Source organism: Gopherus evgoodei, chromosome 1, assembly GCF_007399415.2.
Source record: "Gopherus evgoodei ecotype Sinaloan lineage chromosome 1, rGopEvg1_v1.p, whole genome shotgun sequence".
NCBI classification, from domain to species: domain Eukaryota; kingdom Metazoa; phylum Chordata; order Testudines; family Testudinidae; genus Gopherus; species Gopherus evgoodei.
Genome location: NC_044322.1, coordinates 52,962,047 through 52,984,060, shown reverse-complemented (window position 1 = coordinate 52,984,060; position 22,014 = coordinate 52,962,047). Strand labels below are relative to the sequence as shown.

Below are 22,014 nucleotides of genomic sequence, written 5' to 3'. Positions count from 1 at the left end.
TTCTCTGGATTTGGGGGCCGGAGCCTCCTGGCCGTGACGCTCCCTATCGTTCACCGATTGTACTACCAGTGAACCGGGAGTCGGGTGAACATGTAAATATTCGTACCCCTTAGAAGGGGCCATGTACTTCCTCTCGACTCCTTTCGCTGTCGGAGGGATGGAGGCCGGGGACTGCCAGATAGTATTGGCATTGGCCTGGATGGTCCGTATGAACGGCAGGGCGACCCTGGTGGGAGCATCGGAAGAGAGGATGGTGACAATTGGGTCCTCTATCTCCGAGACCTCCTCTGCCTGCAGACTCAGGTTTTGAGCCAAACGCCTGAGGAGGTCCTGGTGCGCCCTGAGATCCAGCGGGGGGGGGCTGTTGGAGGAGGTACCCGCCACCGCCTCATCCGGGGAGGAGGATGAGGAGACCCCAGGCACGATAGTGTCCAACTGAGGGTCATCCTCAGCCCTCGCCTCTGCCTCCGGAGCCACAGCGGAGTCCTGCTGTTTGGACCCTTCCTCCCCTTCCGGGGAGGGAGGGGGGCGAGACAAGGAGGCTTCAGGGGCCCTACGCTCCGCAGTCGCCGGTCTGGCAGGGAGCTGCTGGGGGCCCTGGGCCTGATGGTATGCCCAGGGTGTCCAGAATCCCCACTGTTGTGGGCCTTGGTCTTGCAGCGGCGGATCCCCGAACAGCGCCGCCTGCCGGTCGGTGCCGAGCGCATACCCACTGTCCGTCTGAGAAGATACGGACGGCTGTCTCGAGGGCCACGGCGGGGCCGACCCCGGATGGTATGGGTCCGCGCGGGCCGGCACGGAGGATCGTCTCGGTGCCGGGGACCGGTGCCGGGAGTCATATCGGTGCCGGGACCGGGACCGGGATCGGGATCTATCACGGTGCCGGGATCCTGATCGGTACCGGGTGCCGCTTCGGTAGCGGGACCTGCCACCAGCTCGGTGCCGGGAGGTCGACCGGGACCTGCCCCCAGCTCGGTGCCGGGAGGTCGACCGGGACCTACCACCGGCTCGGCGCCGGGAGGTCGACCGAGACCGGGACCTGCCACCAGCTCGGTGCCGGGAGGTCGACCGGTGCGGCGAGTAGCGTCGGGACCTGCTCCTGGAGTCGCGGTGCCGGTGACGCCGACTGGAGCCTGACCGCGACCGTCTCGATGCCGACCGTTGCCGCGAGTGCGACCGGTATCGCTGAGGGGAGCGGTGCCGGGACTGCGAGCGGCGTCGGGATCTGGAGCGCCCAAGACGTCGGGACCTGGATGGCGAACGACTGTCTCTGGGCGGCGCCGACAGCATGGGCTTGCCTCTGGACACAACCCGCACCGGAGGTACCGGGGGTGGCAGCCGAGTGGGCTCAGTCAGGGCAATAAGGTCCCGAGCCGAGGCGAAGGTCTCCGGAGTGGATGGGACCACTATCTCAACCCCAGATCTCATGGGGGAGCTCGGCGGCACCGGACTCAACGGACCCGCCGGGCCCGGAGTCAACGGTGCTGACGGTGCCGGCGGCGCCGCGGCCGATGTCGAGGCCGGGCGCTCAAGCCGGGTCTGCCTGGCCGGAGTATCAGACTTCGACGGCCTAGGCTCTGATTCCGGTGCCGGAGAAGGTCGGTGCCGGGGAGTCTTCTCGGTGCCGGAGCGATCCGGTGCCGGTGCCGAAACCACGGTCTGCGAAGACGACGGGTCAAGTGCCGCCTCCATTAGGAGAGTTCGGAGCCTCTGATCCCTCTCCTTTTTTGTCCTCGGCTTAAAAGCCTTACAGATGCGGCACTTGTCAGATCTGTGCGATTCCCCGAGGCACTTCAGGCACGCTTCGTGGGGATCGCTGGTAGGCATGGGCTTCTTGCAGGCCGCACACTGCTTGAAGCCTGGCGAAACAGGCATGAGCCTGGCGCCGGGTGCCGGGAAGGGCTAAGCCCCCGGCAAAGAACTACTTAACAACTATTTACTAAACTATCTACTTAACAATACTAATTAACAACTATATGGAACTAGAGATAAGCGATAGAAACTAGGAGAGCTAGGGACGTGGAGGACAGCTATGCCGCGCTCCACAGTTCCAACGACCGACACGGCGGTAAGAAGGAACTGAGGAGCGGGCGGGCCGGCGGGGGTATATATAGAGCGCCATGGTGGCGCCACTCTAGGGGGCGACCTGCCGGCCCACTGGAGTTGCTAGGGTAAAAAAGTTTCCGACGAACGTGCACGCGCGGCGCGCACACCTAACTGGAATGGATGTGAGCAATCACTCGAAGAAGAACAACAGTTACAAAGGTGAGTAACCGTCTTTTCTTCTTCGAGTGATTGCTCATATCCATTCCAGTTAGGTGAATCCCAAGCCTTACAAAGGCGGTGGGGTCGGAGTGAAATGTGGCAGAATAAAACTGCTGAGCCAGAGGCTACAGCCTCTCTTGACTGCTGAACCAGGGCATACTGCGAAACAAAGGTATGGACCGAGGACCAATGGAGCTTCGCGACAGATCTCGTGGGTAGAAACACGAGCCAGCAAGGCGGCAGATGAAGCCTGAGCCCTGGTAGAATGCACGGTGATGTGGCTTGGGGAAATATGAGCCAAATCATAACAAGTGGGGATGTCTGCCATCACCCCAGATGAGATCCTCTGAGAGGAGAACAAGCAAGCCCTCCCTTTGGCCCGCTACCGGGATAGAGCTGGGGCACCTTAGGAAATGGTTCTGTCAGCACAATATAATGCGAGCACTCCACAGATGTCCAAGGAGTGCAACGGTTGTGCCCATTGCGTTGAACTGTGGGTAACATGAAAAGCCAAAACCACCTTAGGGAGGAAAGCCGGGTGCGGTCATAACTGCACCTTGTCATTGTGAAACCTAGTGTACGGCGGAACCCCCGTAAGAGCTCTGATCTCAGAGACCCGTCTGGCCAAGACTAGGTTGAGGTCCCAGGTCGGGGCTGGGCGGCGCACCCGAGGGTGCAAGCGCTCCAAGCCCTCGAGGGACCTCGAACCCATAGAGCGTGAGAACACTGAACGTCCATCTCAGCCTGCTGGAAGGTAGAGATGGCTGCTGAGTGTATCCTCAGCGCTGATACCGCCAGGTCCTGCCGCTGAAGGCCAGAGGCAGGCCAAACAGAGGGGATCGAGACCTCAGCAGGAGCAAGATCGAGCGTATTGCAGCTGTAAAAGAAACGCTTCCACCTGGCCCGGTACGTTGACCAGGTGGAAGGCTGCCTGTCACCCCGACTCAGGTACGCAGCAGCCACCGTGAGGCGAAGAGGCTGCAGGTCCGAGTGACGAAGCCTGTCGTTGCCCTGAGTGATGAGGTCTGGGCTGACAGGCCGAGTAACGTGGTATGTCAGCGCTGCCTGGACCATTCTGGAGTGATCATGATGATGCACGCTCTGCCCCTGCGGAGTTTGAGCAGGACCTAATGAACCAGTGGGAAGGCATAATGCAGTTGGCCTTTCCACGGCATCAGGAATGCGTCCAAGATCGATTCCGAGGAGAGATCTTGGAAGGAGCAGAACACCTGGCATTTCCTGCTCTCGCGGTGAGCGAACAGGTCTGTGTGAGGAAACATCTCCACTTCCGGAAAGCGGGACGCCTCACATGGGGCAGAGTGATCACTCGTAAGGCAGGAAAGACCTGCTGAGGCAAAGAGTTAGGACGTTCCAAACGCCTGGGAGAAAGGACGTCGCCAGCTCCATCGAGTGGGCCATGCCAAAGACCCGGAAATGGATGGCCTCCTGACAAAAAAGGGGGGGGGGAGGACTATGTCCCCCTTGAATACTTATGAAGCACCTGGTCGTTGTGTTGGCTGTAAACACCGAGATACAACGGCCTCGCAGCTGCCGCTGGAACCCCTGGCATGCCAGGCGGACTACTCTCAATTTTTGGGGCATTGAGAAGGAATGCCAGCTCCCTAGAAGACCAAAGGCCTTAAGCTCAGAGGTGACTATGAACACTCGAGCAGAGAGATGAGGCGTCCGCCGTCAGGGGCAGTGAGCCGGACTTGGAGAGGACGGAGGTGGAGCTTGGCGTGTTTGGTTACAAACTTGCGGGCAACCATGGACCCAGGAGACTGAGACAAGAACGAGCTGAGGTCGTTGGGAAAGCCTTCAGACCTCAGATGATTGTTGCCATCGCCTAAAATCTCAGTTGCGATAGCAGGCTCCGGCTAGGTAGGAGACCAGGATAGCCCCTAGGGAGCCCAACCTCTGCGTGGGGACCAGAGTGGATTGCTCTATAATAAACAGCAGGCCTTGACCTGTGAATAAGACCGTGGCGATGCCCACGCGCTGAGTGGTTTGTGTCTCAGAGTCTCCGTGGATAAGCGAATCGTCCAGATACGGAAAAACGCATATCCGACATCAGCGACGGTAGGCGGCGACTATGCCCGTAAACCGGGAGTATTGACAGTCGGCTATAGAGCGGAGGCATCTCCCGTGCGGAGGGAAGATGGCATTGCGAAAGTACGCGTGCTTCATATCCAGGGCGGCACAGTAGCCCCCAGGAGGCAAGGATAGAATAATGATTCCCAGGGATACCATGCAGAACTCCAACCTTATCCTAACCCGGTTGAGTCCGTGCAGGACCAAGAAGGTCTGAGACCTGTGTTCGAGTGGGGGACTAGGGCATAACGGGGGTAAAACCCCTTACCCCTTTCGTCCGCTGAAGTGGGACAGGGCTGGAGCAAAATTAAAGGTGGTACCTATGCTCCATCGTGCGCAGGACCCAGCGATCTGAAAGTAACTGGGGCCATGCCAGGAGAAAGCGGGATCGGGATCCCGTCCTGCGACTGGTACACCGCCCTCAGGTGAACCTTGGAAGGTCCGTCTTTGGTCCCAGTGGTAATTGCGAGGGACCTTGACTTTGGCTCTTTAGGGGCCCTGACGTTCGTCTGCGACCACCTTGGCCCTGCCGTTTGCCAGAGTTCTGCCTCTGGCTAGGCACAGAGTATGGCGGCTGGGGCCAGAAAGGCCTGCGTTTTGTCGCTGGCGTATACATGCTGAGACGCATTAGGACCCTATTGCCCACCAGACTTCGCAGTCTGGGGCTGTCTCTGCCGCGAAGATGCCTTTTCCAACAAAGGGTAAATCCTGAATGGCATACCGCAGCTCCGGCCGGAGGTTTAAAACCTGAAGCCATGAAATGCACCTCACGGCGACACTCAAGGCCAGAGTGCCGGCCGCAGAGTCTGCTGCGTCCAACGAGGCCTGGAGGGACGCTCTGGGAACCTTCTTTCCCCCCGTCCTCCAAGACGGCAGCGAACTCCAGGTGGAAGTTTTGAGGGAGAAACTCCTTCACTCAGGTGCTATAATTATCGCAGCTAAGCAAGGCTTGTTGCTTTGCTACCCCGAGCTGCAGGGCCCCTGCAGAGTACACCTGGCGGCCAAGCCTGTTCATTCGCCAAGCCTCTTTCTGCTTCGGGGCTGGCGCCCGCTGGCCATCATATCAGGATCGTGGTCCTGAGCATAAAATCTGCGCATATGGGATGACACGGATGCGTGTCCGGACGGCCATGGAGGTACTAAAAGAAGGCACAGGCAGAGTCTCTGACTCACTCGGACCTTGCCCAACTCGGCACCGGGGACCGGCATCGGGAGGCGTATCGGTACCTGGAACGAGATCCAGACCCGCAACCAGAACGGTGTCGGGAGGTCGACCGAGATCTCGAGGCTCGGAGAAGGGCTACAGGAGTCAAGGTACCTGCCCCGGTGCCAGAGGTCGGAACGGTGCCGATAGCGGGTCGGCGAACGGGATACCGACCGGTGCAGCGAGTGTGACCAGTACCGAGGAAAACAGCACCGGGACTGCCAGTGGTGTCCGGCGTGCCGACAGGACTTGGAGTGTCTGCGGGACCGTGATCATGAACGGTGCCGCTCTGCTGTGCTGACAGGGGACAGTCCCCTGAAGAGACTGTATTACCCGTACCGGCGGTGCCCGGGACAGGCAGCACTGACTCTGTCATGGCACTGAGAGCCCTCGCCGTTGGTAACATCTCCGGCGTGAAGGAAACAGCAGGCTCAACCACAGTGCGTACTGGGGAGCTGTCAGGCACCGGATTCGACGGCCCTCGTGGGACCGGGATCCACGGTACCGAGGTCATCAGAGCTTCGGTAGGTGTCGGTGCCGGGCGAACCGAGTTAGATAAGCTATCTGGCTGCGGTGCCGTCAGCACTGAAGCAGCGGGAGTAATACGCTCAACCACGGCGCGTGCCGGGGAGCCGTCGGGCACCGGATTCGATAGCCCTTGTGGGACTGGAATCGACGGTGCCGATGTTGTCGGTGCCTCAGAGGCGTCGGTGCCGGGCAATCCGACTTAGACTAGCCCTCTGGCTGCGGTGCCGTTGGCATGGAAGCAGCCGGAGCAGGAGCTCGACCACGGCGCGTGCCGGGGAGCCGTCAGGCACCGGATTCTACGGCCCTTGCGGGACCGGGGATCGATGGTGCCGACGTCATCGGTGCCGCAGCAGGTGTCGGTGCCGGGCGATCCGACGTAGACGAGCTCTCTGGCTGCGGTGCCGTTGGCACGGAAGCAGCAGGAGCAGTAGCTCAACCACGGCGCGTGCCGGGGAGCCGTCAGGCACCGGATTCTACGGCCCTTGTGGGACCGGGATCGACGGTGCCGACGTCGTCGGTGCCGCAGCAGGTGCCGGTGCCGGGCGATCCGACTTAGACGAGCCCTCTGGCTGCAGTGCCGCTGGCACGGAAGCAGCAGGAGCAATACGCTCAACCACGGCGCGTGCCGGGGAGCCGTCAGGCACCGGATTCTACGGCCCTTGTGGGACCGGGATCGACGGTGACGACGTCATCGGTGCCGTAGCAGGTGTCGGCGCCGGGCGATCCGACTTAGACGAGCTCTCTGGCTGCGGTGCCGCTGGCACGGAAGCAGCAGGAGCAGTAGCTCAACCACGGCGCGCGCCGGGGAGCCGTCAGGCACTGGATTCTACGGCCCTCGTGGGACCGGGATCGACGGTGCCGGGCGAGCCATCTTAGACGAGCTCTCTAGCTGTGGTGCAGTTGGCACAAAAGCAGCAGGAGCAGTAAGCTCTACCACGGCGCGAGCCGGGGAGCTGCCAGGCACCGGATTCCGTGGTCCTGGGGGACTGGAATCGACGGAGCCGAAGTCATCGGTGCCTCTGCAGGTGTCGGTGCCGGGTAACGCAACTTAGGCGAGCTCTCTGGCTGCGATGCAGGTGGCACGGAAGCAGCGGGAGCAGGGGGCTCAACCACGGCGCGTGCCGGGGAGCCGCCAGGCACCAGCAGGAATCGTAGGCTCTCTCGACCTCGGAAGAAGGGAGCGGTGCCGAGTCGACATCGGTGCCGGCGACGGTCGGTGCCGAAAGGCCTTGGTAGTAACGGCGGGGTCCGGTGCCGAGGAGGCGCTTCTGCCCGCCGCTTGAACATCGCTCGGCGCCCAAGGTGGAGGGGTAAGTGAAAGTCCCGCACCTTTTTGTTCTCGGCTTAAAAGCCTTGCAAATGGGGCACTTATCTGTCAAGTGTGATTCCCTGAGGCACTTCAAACAGGAGTCATGTAGATCTCTCTTCGGCCGCGGCTTCTGGCAGGCCGGGCCCCTTTTAAAACCCGGTGAGCCATGCATGGCTCCGGCACTGGGCTCATGGAAGGGGCTACTTCCTGAACCCCGCTAACTAAACTAACCATGTTAGCAAAGAAAACACGTATAACCATACAAATATATATATAAAAGGGTTATAACTGCATAATTATATACGAGAAAACGAGTAGCTAGGGAAGTGGAGGTCAGCTAAGCCGCGCTCCACTGTTCCAACGACCGACACGGGCGGTAAGAAGGAACTGAGGAGCGGGTGGGCCAGCAGGAGTATATATGGAGCGCCATGGTGGCGCCACTCTAGGGGGCGACCTGCCGGCCCACTGAGTTGCTAGGGTAAAAGTTTTCCGACGAATGTGCACGCGCGGCGCGTACACCTAACTGGAATGGATATGAGCAATCACTCGAAGAAGAACCTCCATGTTGTCTTGGTGAGTCTTGGAGTAGAAGACTGGAAGGTGAATCAACTGATGTGAAAGTAGGAAGTTATCTTAGGGATGAATTCTGGATGCAGTCTGAGCATAACTTTATCTGGAAGAATACCATGTAAGGAGTATGCACCATCAAAGATACTCTCTCTCCTATTTTCCTGGTCAAGATAATCACTACCAGGAAGGCTACTACCAGGATAGGTATGTTAGTGAACAGGTGTTCATGGTTTCAAAGGGGAGCCTGGCCAGTCCCTAAAGTACAAGATTCAGGTCCCATGTGGTGGCAGGAAGCCGAAGTTGAGGGAAAAAGTTTACTGTGCCCCTGAGGAACCTTTTCGTAGTTAGGTGTGACAGCACTGAGTACTCTACAAGTTGGTGAAAGGCTTTAATAGCCGCTAGATGGACCCTAAGAGAGCTTAGAGATAGTCCGAACCATTTTAGGGTTAAAGCATAGTCTAGGATATGTAGAAGAATTGCAGACACTGGGAAGATTTGTTGGGACACGTACCAAATCTGAAACCTGGACCATTTCTGCAGGTAAGTGCATCATGTCTCTTGAACAGAAGCTTTCTAGGCGTTGGAACGAACCAATCAGGAGCCATGCTTTGAGGCAGAGAATTCCCAGGTTGGGATGTAGGGTATGTCCTTTGCTCTGTGAGAGTTGGTGCGGAATCACCAGGAGATCAGCAGACATGTTGCAAGCTGAGAGAGGTAAGGGTACCACACCTGCCTCAGCCAAGTAGGAGCACTCAGAATGACACATGCTCCATCTCTTTATTTTCAGCAGGACCTTTGACAGGGAGGGAAATGGAGAGAAGGTGTAGAAAAGGTCCCTGTCCCAGAGGAGGGGGAGAGCATCACCTAAGGAGTGTTACCCCCTCCCCAGTCTGGAGTAGTAGCATGGACACTTCTTGTTCAGGTGAATGGCAAATAGATCTGTAGACAGCATCCCCCATTGTCTGAACAGGTCATGAAGTACCTATATATGGTGCATCTCCCACTCACGGTTGTGTGGGAATTTGCAACTGATACTGTCCGCTACCAAGTTTTGTGTACCCAGAAATATGCTGCAGACAGTGAAACATCATGGGAGATTTCCAAATCTATAATCTCATGGCTTCTGCGCAAAGCAAGGGCGATCTGGCTCCCCTCTGCCAACTAATGTAGTATGTACAGGCAACGCTGTCTGTCAGGATTCGTGTGTGATCAGTAAGAGGAAATGGGTACAGGAATTCTGACCACTCTCAGCTTGAGGAAATTGATGTGGAGAGATATCTCCATGGGAGACCATTTGCCTTGTGTCATGAGGTCATTTAGGTGCATGCCCCAACCTATGAGTGAAATCTTGGTGGCAAGGAGCAATGACAGTGATGTTTTCAAGAAGGAGATCCCTTTGTAAATATTGCCTGGGCCCTTCCACCAGTTTAAGGAGTTTTTGATCCTGGTAGGTAGTGACAAACTATCCTTGTTCAGTTTGTAAACCGAGCCAAGCCATATTTGGAGACACAGCATGTGAAGCCTGGCATGAGGTATCATCACCGCGCCCCTGCCACATGTCCCAAGAGTTGGAGGCAAAGCCTGATCAGTATTTGTGGGCTGCTTAGAACGGTGTCTATGAGTAAGACTAAGGATAGGAACCTGTGTTGAGGTAAGAGGGCTTTAGCCTCTAACATGTCATGGTCAGCCCCTGTGAATTCCAGGTATTGCACTGGAGTGAGGGTTGACATCTTGGGAGTTGATCTGTAGACTCAGCTCTATAAACAAATGTATCGTAGTGTCGGTGACTTGGTGAGCTTCCCAGAGAGATCGGGCTCTGAGGAGACAATCATCCAGCTATGGATAAATCATTATCCCTCAAGTGCATAAATGAGTGACCACCACTGAGAGAACCTTGGAAAATTCTCTCGGGGCTAATAACAGACCAATGGGAAGCAGTCTGTATTGTTAGTGGTCGTGTCCTAGAGTGAATCTGAGAAATTGTCTGAGAGCTGGCAGATCAAGATGTGAAAATAGACGTCCTAGCAGTTGAGGGCTTAAAACCAGTCTACTTGTCCAATGCTGGAATGATTGTCAATAAGGTGACCATCTTGAATTTTTGAGCCTTGACAAACTTGTTGAGAGCTCTGAAGTCTAGTATGGGTTTCCAACCTCCCTTTCTTTTGGGTATTAGGAAATAATGAGAGTAGAATCCCTTCCCTCATAGATGTTGAAGTACTAGTTCTATGGCTCCTAGCTGGAGGAAGTGACCTATCTTGTGTTATAGTAAACTCTCGTGAGAAGGGTCCCTGAAGAGGGATGAGGAAGAAGGTTGTGAGGGTGTCGGGAGGTAAAACTGAATGGAGTACCCAGTTCAGACAGTCTCACTGGTCTGATGTTATGCAATTCCAGGCACTGTGGAACCCTGCCAATCAGTGGCCAAATGGGTGTGGAACAATGACTAGCTGTGTCAGTTGGGTGGAGTCGTCTAATGGTGCCTTGACCTGCCCATCAAAAGTGGTGTTTAGCTGTAGAGGGCTGGTATCAAGATTGTGGGCCAGATGTTTTCTGTTTAGGGAATTTCCCTTTCTTTATTTGCAGCTTACAGTGGAGCTGAGGTTGGTATTGAGACATGCATGGTTTATGCTTGGACTGCGGACTAAATAGTTTCTTTTGTCCCAGTGTACAGATACCCAGTGACCAGAGGGTAGTCTTAGAATCCTTCAGGATATAAAGGGAGGTGGCAGTTCTCAGCAAAGAGCTTCGTGCCCTCAAAACAGAAGGTCCTCAACCATGGACTGCATCTCTTTTGGGAATCCCGACAAATGAAGCCAGGATGCTCGTTGCATTTTCTCAGTTGTAGAGATGAACCTATCTGCCGTGTCAAGGGCAGAATGCAGCAATGTCTTTACCACTAATTGGCCCTCCTGGATAATGGCCCTGAATGAGTCATGCTATGCTTCTGGCATTTTTTCAATAAAGTCGTTCAGCTTTGAGTAGTTTATGTAATCATATTTTGCCGTGATGGCCTGGCAGTTGGTGATACGAAATTGTAGAGTGGCTGAGGAGCACGCTTTTCTACTGAACAGATCAAAGCATTTCCAATCCATGTTGTAGGGAGAAGCCCTTGACTGGTGGTGTTGGCCAAGAGAGTTGACAGCATCCACAGCGATGGAGTTGGGTGGTGGTGAGAGAATAGGAATTCAGATTCCTTAGCAGGGACATATTTTTTGTCCGCTCACTTGCAGGTCAGGGCTGCTGCTGCTGAGGTTTGCCACATGGTCTTTGCCAGGTTTAAAATGGCCTCATTAATCAGGATGGCACTCTTTGAGGAGGTAGAAGAATAGAGGATATCAAGGAGTTGATGGAGGGTATCCTTGACTTTCTCCAGTGGAATCTGGAGAGAGCATCTGCCACCATCTTTGCCAGTTACTGAAAGAGATGGAAATTGTCTGCTAAAGATCGTGGAGAAGGCATGATAGCTTCATCCGGATAGGAGGATACGGTCCTCAGAGTCACTTCCTCCTTGTTACTGGCTTCCTGTTCATCTAAGTTGAAAGGTGGTTCTGAGCCCCTGGATGGTGTGGCCAAGGGAGTGTGCCACAAGAGTTTTTGGGCGAGGCTTGGAGCTCGAGAGATATGTTGGCAGTACGTCACCAAGGGTCCCAATATGGCCATTGGGTTGGTGGAGGAGTCCTAGGGGTGGCCATACCAGAACAGTGGTGGGGGGGCCATCTGTGGATATAGCTTTGAGGTCTGTTGATAGTGAGCACTGTATGGAGCTTGGGAGAACTGCGACACTACTGCCTCAGGCTTGCTGTCTGAACCTTCACTAGAAAGCAGAGGACATGACATGGCATGAATATTTCCTGTGCTTGTAGAGGCTCGTACCGAGAAGAGGGAATTCTGGGGCATCCAGAGGTCTCTTGAATGGCAGAGTTCTGTCTGTATAGATCGTCCTGGCATCAGTGGCAGAGCCAGGGGGGATGGGGATCTTGTCCACACCGGTGGCTACTGTGCTGATCAAGCCACCACTGGTGGTACAGATGCAGGTTCGCATACCAGGATAATCTTTTTAGAGGAGTGCTTACTCCTATCCTTCGGTGCCCATCAGGTCCATGTGCCTGTCAGCAGTACTGGTTACTGTTGGTTTCCGTGAGCCATGGGTGCCGGTCTGAGATGGTCTCAGTGCTGAAGATAGCCACAAGCAATCACCATCTTGTTCGCTATCTTAGGACTTATGAAGGGGGCTTCCTGCTCTCTTCTTAGAAGATTTGAGATACGGGTCTGCAGCCTCCTTCGACCCACAGCCCTCAGATGTAGAAGGCTGTAGGGGAGACTCATGTCTACCAGGTGACTGGGGTTGGAGAGTTACCTCCATTAAAAACAGTCTTTTGGCAGAGCTCTCTATTTTTGTGGGATCCTGGCCACAGCTGTTGACAAAGACCACACTTCTGTTGTACGTGGCCTTCCCCAAGGCAGTGAATGCATGGAGAGTGTTTACCTCTGATCAGGATTGCCTCTTTACAAGTTAGACACTTCTTCAAGCCTGGCAAACAGAGCATAGGCTGTTGGTGGAAAGGGCACCTGATAGGGGAGAAAAGGTGGAAAGAAAAAAATTATTTTTCTGTTTTTGAGAGAGAGAAAGAGGAAGAGAAAGGAAAACTACAACTAGAATAATAACTAGGAGACTACAATGGATAAGTAAATTAAGATAAGTCAATGGACTGCTAATGGCTCCATCTCTAGCCAGGGTGGTTGAAAAGGAACTGAGGAAGGTTAGCCCACACGCACTGGATAGTCTTGTGGCGTAGCATGAGGAGACACAGCGCATGAGTGGGCCCAACGGACACTGCTATCAAAGTTCTGTGATCAGCAGGGCAGGGATGCAAGCACACCTACAGTGGAGCACCTATACGGACTCTACTTTGAAGAACAACTTTCCAGGTGCAATCATTCCGAACATCCAATGTTTGCCACTCAGAACACTATTTACTATTCATTGCAACGGCAGTAGTGATTAACAGTGCTACAGTTAAATAACTCCTAAAGTTATTCTGCAACCAGTTAGCCGAAAAGACGGTTACTCACCTTTGTGACTGTTGTTCGAGATGTGTTGCTCATATCCATTCCAATTAGGTGTGCGCACGCCATGTGCACGTTCGTCAGAAGATTTTTTACCCTAGCAACACTCGGTGGGTAGGCTAGGCGCCTCCTGGAGTGGCGCCACTATGGCACCGGATATATACCCCGGCCGACCCAGCCACCTCTAAGTTCCTTCTTGCTGACTACTCCGACAGTGGGGAAGGAGGGCGGGTTTGGAATGGATATGAAAAACACATCTCGAAGAACAGTCACAAAGGTGAGTAACCGTCTTTTCTTCGAGTGCTTGCTCATATCGATTCCAATTAGATGATTCCCAAGCCTTACCTAGGCGGTGGGGTCGGAGTTAGATGTTGCAGAATGCAAAACTGCTGAGCCAAAGGCTGCATTATCATCTCTGGACTGTTGAACCAGAGCATAATGTGAAGCGAAGGTGTGGACCAAAGACCAGGTAGCTGCACGACATATCTCCTGGATAGGTACACGAGCCAGGAAGGCGGCAGACGAAGCCTGAGCCCTGGTAGAATGCGTGGTGAGATGGTTCGAGAGAACATGAGCCACGTCATAACAGGTAAGGATGCACGTCGTCACCCAAGATGAAATTCTCTGGGATGAGATAGGGAGACCCTTCTGTCCGCCACTGCGACGAAGAGCTGGAGCGTTTTACGAAATGGTTTTATCCACTCGATATAAAATGCGAGCGCTCTACGGATGTCCAGGGAGTGCAATTGTTGCTCCCATCGCGATAAGTGCAGCTTTGGGAGGAAGACCGGAAGAAAGATGTCCTGGTTAACATGAAAGGTGGAAACCACCTTAGGGAGGAATGCCAGGTGTAGTCGCAACTGCACCTTATCCGTGTGAAACACAGTATACATTGGGTTCACCGTGAGAGCACGAAGCTTGGAAACTCATCTGGCCGATGTAATAGCTACGAGAAAAGCTGTCTTCCAGGACATGTATAGCAATGAGCATGTTGCCAACGGCTCAAATGGGGCAGACATAAGTCCGGTTAGAACTAGGTTGAGGTCCTATGTTGGGGCAGGGCGGCGTACTTGGGGGTATAGGCATTCCAGGACTTGAGAAATCCAGTAACTATAGTGTGCGAGAACACGGAGTGGCCATTCTCCCCTGGGTGGAAGGTAGAGATGGCCGCCAAGTGCACCCTCAATGCCCTGCTGCTTAAGAGACCAGAGGTAGTCCAAGATGGTAGGGATCGAGACCTCAGTGGGAGTAACATTCTGCGTTCTGCACCAGCAGGAGAAACGCTTCCACTTGGCCAGATACATTGACCAAGTGGAAGGCTTCCTGCTACCCAGGAGTACTTGTTGTACTGAGGCAGAGCAACGCAACTCTGACTGGTTTAGCCACGCTGTGAGGTGAAGGGCCTGCAGGTCTGGGTGGCAAAGACTGCCGTGGTCCTGAGTTACGAGGTCTTGGTGGAGTGGCAGGGTAATTGGGTTGGCTATCGACAGGTTGAGCAGCGTGGTGTACCAGTGTTTCCTGGGCCACACTGGAGCGATCATGATTAGGTGTGCTCTGTCCCTGCGGAGTTTTAGCAGGACCTTGTGAACCAGTGGGAACGGTGGGAAGGCATAGAGCAGCCAGTTCTTCCACGGCATTAGGAATGCGTCCGAGATCGATCCCGGTGAAAGACCCTGGAAGGAGCAGAACATCTGGCATTTCCTGTTCGCGTGGGAAGCCAACAGGTCTATGTGGGGCAATCTCCACTTCTGGAAAACCGAATGAATAACATCCGGGCGTATCGACCACTCGTGGCACAGGAAGGACCTGCTCAGTTGATCCGCCAGAGTGTTCCGAACCCCTCGGAGAAAGGACACTACCAGGTCTATCGAGTGGGCTATGCAAAAGTCTCAGAGTCAGATGGTCTCCTGACAAAGGGGGGAAGATCGAGTCCCTCCCTGTTTATGTAATTCATGGCCATTGTGTTGTCTGTAAACACTGAGACACAACGGCCTTGTAAATGTTGCTGGAATGCCTGGCACGCCAGGTGGACTGCTTTCAGCTCTCAGACATTTATGTGTAGCGCGAGTTCCTGAGATGAACAGAGGCCTTGAGTACGAAGACGTCCGAGGTGAGCACCCCAGCCAAGAGATGACGCGTCTGTCGTCAGGGACATTGAGGGTTGAGGTGAATGGAACGGCAGCCCTGTACACACCAGGGAGAGAGTCAGCCACTAGTCTAGGGAGCCTAGAGTGCTCGGGGAAATGGTGATTATCGTGTCTATTGGGTCCCTGCCCGGGCAGTATACCGAGTTGAGCCAAGTTTGGAGAGGACGGAAGTGGAGTCTGGCATATTTGGTCATGAACGTGCAGGCAGCCATGTGGCCTAGGAGACCGAGACAAGTGCAAGTCGAGGTCGTCGGGAAATTCTGTAGACCTCGGATGCTTATTGCCATTGCCTGAAACCACGGCTGTGGTAAGTAGGCCTTGGCTAGACTGGAGTCCAGGGTAGCTCCTATGAAGTCTAATCTCTGTGTGGGAACCAGAGTGGATTTCTCCATATTGATCATCAGGCCTAGACGTGCGAATAGGTCCTTGACGATGCCCACATGCTGGGTGACTTGTGTCTCGGAGGCTCCTCGGATGAGTCAATTGCCCAGATACAGAAAAACGTGTATCTGACATCGGTGGAGATATGCAGCGACTACGGCCATACACTTTGTAAATACCCTTGGGGCTGTACAAAGGCCAAAGGGCAGGACCATAAACTGGAAGTGCTGATGGTCGGCTACGAAGCAAAGGTACCTCCTGTGCGGAGGAAAAATGGCGATGTGAAAGTATGCGTCCTTCATATCGAGGGCAGCATACCAGTCTCCAGGATCCAAGGACGGCATAATGGTCCCCAGGGATACCATGTGGAACTTCAACTTAATCATAAACTGGTTGAGTCCTCGCAGGTCTAAGATAGGTCTGAGACCTCCCTTTGACTTGGGGATTAGGAAATAACTGGAGTAAAACCCCTTGCCCTTTTCGTCCTTTGGTACCTCCTCTATCGCTCCCATGGCAAGGAGCGTCCGCACCTCTTGCAAGAGGAATTGCTCGTGAGAGGGGTCCCTAAAGAGGGATGGAGTTGAAACAAATTGGAGGTGGTATCCATATTCCACCGTGCGTAGGACCCAGAGATCTGAGGTTAACTGGAACCATGCCGGGAGGAAGTAGGAGAGACGGTTGGAGAAGGGAGGGAAAGGATCCTGGCCTGTAACTGGTACGTCGTCCTCGGGCGCACCTTCAGAAGATGGACTTTGGTCCTGCTGGTGGTTTCGAGGGACCTTGGTTTTGGCCCCCTTGGGGTCCTGACTGGCGTCTACGCCCACCTCATCCGCGCTGCCTGCCAAAGTCTTGTCTGTGTCTAGGCACAAAATACGGGCGGTGAGGCTGGGGACGGAAAGGCCTGTGTTGGGTCACTGGCGTATGCATGCCTAGAGAACGCATTATGACCCTATTGTCCTTCAGGCTTTGCAGTCTAGGGTCAGTCTTCTCCGAGAAAAGACCTTTACCATCAAACAGCAGGTCCTGGATGGTATACTGCAGCTCTGGTGTGAGGTTGGAAACCTGTAGCCATGAGATGCATCTCATGGCAACACCCGAGGCCAGAATCCTGGCCGCTGAGTTGGCTGCATCTAGTGAGGCCTGGAGGGAAGTTCTGGCCACCTTTTTCCCTTCCTCCAAGAAGGCAGCGAACTCTTGGTGGGAGTCTTGAGGGAGTAGCTCCATAAACCTACCCACCTCCGCCCAGGTGTTGTAATTATAGCGGCTGAGCAGGGCTTGTTGATTTGCCACCCAGAGCTGTAGGGCGCCTGCCGAGTACACTTTGCGGCCGAGCAGGTCCATTCGCCTAGCCTCTTTCGACTTCGGGGCTAGCGCCTGTTGGCCAAGGCGCTCCCTCTCATTAACGGACTGAATGACTAGTGAGCGGGAAAGAGGATGGACATACAAATACTCGTACCCCCTCGAGGTTACCATGTATTTACGCTCAACTCCCCTGGCCGCAGGAGGGATAGAGGCTGGAGATTGCCATATAGCGTCGGCATTGGCTTGGATGGTCCGAATAAATGGTAGGGCAACTCCAGTGGGGGTATCCGCTGAGAGAATGCTCACTACCGGGTCCTCTACCTTTGGGACTTCCTCCACCTGGAGGTTCACATTGAGAGCTACCCTCCTGAAGAGGCCCTGATGGGCTCTCAGGTCAATTGAGGAGGATGTTCCTGCCACCGCCTCATCTGGAGAAGAGGAAGAGGAGATGCCGGGGACGAGCGGGTCCCGTGTGGCCTCTTGCTCTTGGGCAACCTCCTGCTCCAGTGGGACCGGGGAGACCAGTGGGTGGACTGGTGCTTCCTCCGTACCAGCCGGAGGGGAATGGCTAGCTGTTGCCTCTGGCACTCAGTGCTCTGATGGGGCAGAGCGAGACGGAACTACTGGAGCACCTTGGGCCTGGTGGTACACCCAAGGTGCCCAGAAGGACCACTGATGTGGGCCTTCGTCCTGGGTCTGGGCCTCTTGAAAGACTCCAGTGGGCACATCCGAATCGCGGTCCTGAGCATAAGAGCTGTCCGCGTGGGATGACACTAAAGTGTGTCTGGATGGCCATGGAGGAGTGGAGAAGCCCTGGGCAGAGTTCCTGTCTCTAGCGGACCTTGCTCTACTCGGCACCGGAGACCTGTACCGGGAGGCATACCGGTACCAGGAACGAGATCGGGACCTGTGACGGGAGCAGTGCCGGAAGGTCGACCGAGATCTCAAGGCTCAACGTCAGGAGCAGCTATGAGAGTCACAGTGCCTGGAACGGTGCCGAGAATAGCGGACCGCTGAACGGGATACCGACCGGTGCCGCGAGTGCGACCAGTACCAAGGAGAACGGTGCCAGGACTGCGAACAGCCTCGGGAGCACCATCGGGACCTAGAACGTCTGCAGGACCGTGATTGTGAACGGTGCTGGTCCGCTGTGCCGACAGAAGGTGTCTTATCAAGGCTGCCTTGCCTATAGACTGTATTACCCGCACCGGCGGTGCCGGGGGTAGAGGCAGCGTTGACTCTGTCATGGCAATCAGATCCCTCACCATTGAGAATATCTTTGGCGTGGATGGGATAGTAAGCTCTACCGCGGCTCGTGCCGGGGAGTTAACAGACACTGGACTCGACGGCCCTTGCGGGACCGGAATCAACGATGCTGACGTTGTCGGGTACTGCGGCGGGTGTCGGTGCTGGGCAATCCAACTTAGATGAACTCTCTGGCTGTGGTGCAGGCGGCACAGAAGCAGCAGGAGTCTTAGTCTCTCTTGACCTTAGGGAGAGGGAATGGTGTGGAGCCGACTTCGGTGCCGGCAATGGCCAGTGCCGAGAGGCTTTGGCAGCACAGGCGCGGTCCGGTGCCGAGGAGGCACTTCTGCCCACCGACTGACCAGCGCTCGGTGCTGAAGGCGGAGGAGTGAGAGCCGCCTCCATGAGGAGCTGTTTAAATCTGAAGTCCCGCTCCTTTTTTGTTCGTGGCTTGAAAGCCTTGCAAATGTGACACTTAGCTCTCAGGTGCGATTCCCCGAGGCACTTTAGACCGGAGTCATGTGGATCTCCTCTTGGCATCGGTTTGCGACCGGCCAAGCATGGTTTGAAACCCGGTGAACCGGGCATGGGCCCCGGCACCAGGTGCGGGGAAGGGGCTAATCCCCAAACCCTTCTTAACTATATTACACTAACTATGCTATAAACAGATAAACTAAGTATAACTATATAAAAAGTTTACAACTATCTACACAATAATGAACGAGAGAACTACGAGTAGCTAGGGAAGTGGTGGTCAGCTAAGCCGCACTCCACTGTTCCAACGACCGACACGGGCGGTAAGAAGGAACTGAGGAGTGGCTGGGTCAGCAGAGGTATATATCCGGTGCCATAGCGGCGCCACTCCAGGGGGCGCCCAGCCGACCCACCGAGTGTTGCCAGGGTAAAAAGTCTTCCAACGAACGTGCATGCGCACACCTACTTGGAATTGATATGAGCAAGCACTCGAAGAAGAATGGCTAGTTAACTGAAAGGGGAGAGACTGATGCCCCAGCTTCTCAATGACACACTGTGGACCTCACAAGGTTATGTCTCTATTTGCGTCGAGTACCTCAAGAATGTTGAAATTTACACAGAACACGAAGACTTATGAAGACAAAGCAAGGAATTTTAAAGACACTAAACATAAGAGTAATTGAAGGTGGTTTCAGAGGGAATTGATAGATTACATACTGACAATACTACTGTCAATATCAGTGAAAATCTGGTTTATCTAATTAAAGAACTGGAACCGCACAAGAACAAAATCAAAAAATGATTCAGACATGTATCATGCTTCCATTACTTAACCAACATGCCCAATGACATGTACAAAAGTTATAGGTTAAGACCAGGACTGAAATATGGTTGGTAGTCAGAAGCTTCTTCCTTCTCTTCTAGTTTTTAAAATTGAAAATGCAGTCCTCCAGGAAAAATTCTACCCCAAAACTACCTTTGCAAAGGAGGTTCTGATTGTGCAGGAGTGGCCAATCTGTGGCTCCAGACCCACATGCGGCTCTTTAGAAGTTAACATGCAGCTCCTTGTATAGGCACCAACTGTGGGGCTGGAGCTACAGTCGACAACTTTCCAATGTGCTGGGGGGGTGCTCACTGCTCAACCCCTGGCTCTGCTGCCACTCCACCCCTTCCCACACCCTCCTCTGAGCCTGCTTTGCCCTCGCTCCTCCCTCTCCCCACCTCCTGCACACCACAAAACAGCTGATCGGGAGGAGGAGGTGTTGACCAGTGGAGCTGCCGGTGGTCTGGAACAGAGCTGATGGGGCAGCTGCTGACACATTACTGTGGCTCTCTGGCAATATACATTGGTAAATTCTGGCTCCTTCTCAGGCTCAGGTTGGTCACTCCTGTGATTGTGTGTTGTAACAAAACTCGGAAAGCCAGGACAACAGGACACTTGAATTTAGAGTTCTGTCAGTTTTTTAAAAGAAGACCTCTTGCCTAGTCAGCTCTGCATCAATTGTTTTTAGCTTCTTTGATTTGGTCAGAAATTTGCAACAGGCTACTTGCTGAAAAAGCACATAAGTTGGTAAAAGTGTATTGGTTTCTAAAGGTAGATATGACAGTGTTAGGCATAACTGATTACTGGACTGAGAGCTCAGCTGTTTGTGTTCTTGTGTTTTACTTGCAGAACTACAAGCATTTCCTGTAAGAACAATTTCAGTCACACCGCTGCTTATTGACTTGCAGCATCTTTGTCCAATAGCCCACTGGAATTAGAAACTTAAAAAAAAACAAAAAAAAAACACATGGGCTCTGAAAACATGGAACGGATACATAACCCTCAGTTTCACAATTTATATGGGACAGAATAAGGAAATTCTCTCAATAGTCAAATTGATATTTGCCCTGTAATTCTCCTTTTGCTGCTGCAAGTGGCAAGAGTAGACGATATGTGAACATTTTCCCAAACAGAACGCGTCACCTGAAATCAGTCAGAGGGCACCAAAGCCATGCATCCAGGTTATTGCTGTATATGTGATATCTTCTACTGTATTCTTGTAATGAGAATAATAGACACCAATGCCCACTGGAAAATCATATTGAAAGGCAGGTAGTACAAAAAGTAGCCACATTGGCACTGCATGATCCAGAATCTTCTGGATTGGTATGGCCAGAAGATTTGTTTAACCATAAGAAGCACTACAGTGCCATCCCTTGAGACTTCCATTATTAGACCAAGAACAGGATATGAAAAATTTAGTGAGTGCACTGTAGCCTTTGAAGAATTCTAAAAACATCTGGACTAACAGAATTATGGGAAGTCAGGAATAATCTCAAGGACCCTGAAGTCAACTTCATAATCAGATGCATCAGGGTGATCTCCAATGCAGAAATCAACAATATCAATGTTTCTCTGGGAGGAAAGTTATGCGAGCGTACTTGGAAAAGTACTAGACTACCTCATTACTCAAAAAAGCACCGGGGGGAGGGGGTGGGGGCAGGATGGGACGACAGACTAGCCCAAAGACCAAAAAAGAAAACCCAAAACATCAAATACGCTAAAGCAGAAATTATCAAACTGAATTACAGATGACTTGCTAGACATAGACAGATGGCTTGGCACATGAGGCAACCTTGTCCTTTCTCCTACCCTGCTCCTTATCAACTTGAGTGCATTAAAAGAAAGTTAAAAATATATATTTCACACTTCCTTAATATCACTTTTCCATGAAAACACTTTCTCTAATTGCCGCAGGAATGTAATACCAGGAAAACAGGAGAAAGTCTGCACAATTACAATTCGGAAGGGAGGTGGTCTGTAAAATAATCTCTATATTAAAATGTGATCCATCATACAAAAACGTTTGAGAACCTGCGCCAAGAAAAAAAAAAAAAGAAAAACCACCAGCACTGAAAAGGGTTCTGATATTAGCCTTTGCTTTCGAAAAGAGGGACCAGCTAACAATGTTTTTCTGTTTCAAGGCCTGTACACATAAGAAACCAGACCAGAACCATTGCATCAGTAAAGAACTCCTCACCATTCATCTAAGAAGAGGCTCAGACAAACAAAGGAGTTGGGAATGGTTGAAACGTCACAAACAGGGAAGCTCATGCCATCTGGTGATGAAACATCTTATTGCCTCAGAGTTTTAGCTATGGTGACCCGTGATGTTTATTGTGAGCATGGCCTCAGTATTTTAATCTTAAATATTCTAAGGTACAGGTATGGATTTAATTTGAAAGTAACTCCTCTTTAGCCCACCTTTTTATTTTAGATTGTTATGGGACATTCCAGAGTCCAGACAATTATTCTAAACAGACAGCTATAAAATCCAGAAGTAATCTCCTCTTCATCTGCACTTCATGTGTCCCAATCTGCTTTCTGGTTCATGGTTCCCACCCTTGAAAGATCACTACATTAAATCAGGTCTATACACATTATGTATGTT

The 22,014-nt window shown here is 53.2% G+C and overlaps 1 protein-coding gene across 6 annotated transcripts in view; it reads right to left on the bottom strand.

Moving 5' to 3' along the window:
* The window catches only part of INTS6 (integrator complex subunit 6), a 108,274-nt gene that overhangs the window by 61,764 nt on the left and 24,496 nt on the right, over positions 1-22,014 (bottom strand). The window lies entirely within an intron of this gene.